The following is a 1,354-nucleotide window of genomic DNA, read 5'->3' as shown; positions in this document are numbered from 1 at the left end:
CATAGCGACCCCTCCTTGGGTTTCGCAGGCAGTTCTGCTGAGATAAAATGATAATGCTTTCAGAGATCACCCTGCTGATAAATTTTTCTTAGTTGTTATTTTAAATTGATGGAAAAGTAGGATGTTAAGAGAAACATGCAAAACTGGTTGAAAAACTACAGATTAGAGAAATCATTTTCCTGAGGTAGGTTTCCTATCTTATTCTTGTTGAATTTTTTTTCATTTTTTTGAAAAATCATTGAAAATTTAACATACATCATATTTTACCAGTAAATTGACATAAATATAAAATGAATGGGCTCTACAACTTTAGAGTATCACAAATTGCATTTCATACTGTTTTTGTTTTGTTTTGATTCTTCCAAGGGCATGATGCTAGAATGGAGCTCTGGGACATTCTAATTCTATTATCCTATCATCGTTGCCAAGGTAACAGGGGACCGTTGATTCTGCTCTCTGAGATGAAAGCTAAAATTGGCAAGGCAAGGAAAATGGAGAGACAGCAAGAGTGAGAAAACCTGTGTTCATTTAGAGCTCTAAAGAGGCTTTTTCTTTTCAGGTGGGATCATATGTTTGAGACCACAAATATGCCAGGAAGTTTTAAAAGAGGGCATAAGTGTTACCCCAAAGAGGCCAATGGGAAGGAAGTTCCCCCAAAGAGAAAGACATGATGGAATATCAATTATGAGCTCTGTTGCTGGAAAAACACATCATCCATGAAACCATGGAGTTCATTCAATTTGTCATTTCTAGCATAGTACATCATATGATTGTCTGATTCAAAGTGCCCCAAACCAGTCCATTTCAGCTCACTTATGCTTAGGTTTTTTATCTTTATGGGTTCCATTTCATTTTTAACAACTTCTAATTTTCCTAGATTCATACTTCATACATTCCACATTCCAATTATTAATGGATGTTTGCAGCTGTTTCTTCACATTTGGGGTCATGCCCCATCAGCAAATGGAGGTTCCGAAAGCTTTATTCCACCCTCATCATTAAGGTCAGCTCAACCTTGAGAAGGCAGTCCTTTTCCAGTAGTATTTTGAGTGTCTTTCAACATGAGGGGCTCATCTTCCAGCACTATATCAGAAAATGTTTCAGAGCTATTCATAAAATTGTTCAATAGTATATATCAGACAGTGTTTCACTGCTATTCATAAGGTTTTCACTGGCCAATTCTTTGATAAGTGGATGGCCCCTTCCTTCTTCCAGTCTGTCTTAGTCTGGAAGTTCTGCTAAAACTTGTCCACCATGGGTGACCCTAATAGTATTTGAAATACCAGTGGCATAGCCTCCAGCCTTACAGCAATACACAAACTATCAGAGTATGACAAATTGACAGATAAGTGGT

This window comes from Orycteropus afer, unplaced genomic scaffold (genome assembly GCF_000298275.1).
Source record: "Orycteropus afer afer isolate SDZICR_OR568_19922 unplaced genomic scaffold, OryAfe1.0 scaffold00176, whole genome shotgun sequence".
Classification (NCBI taxonomy): domain Eukaryota; kingdom Metazoa; phylum Chordata; class Mammalia; order Tubulidentata; family Orycteropodidae; genus Orycteropus; species Orycteropus afer.
This window is presented reverse-complemented; position numbering follows the sequence as displayed.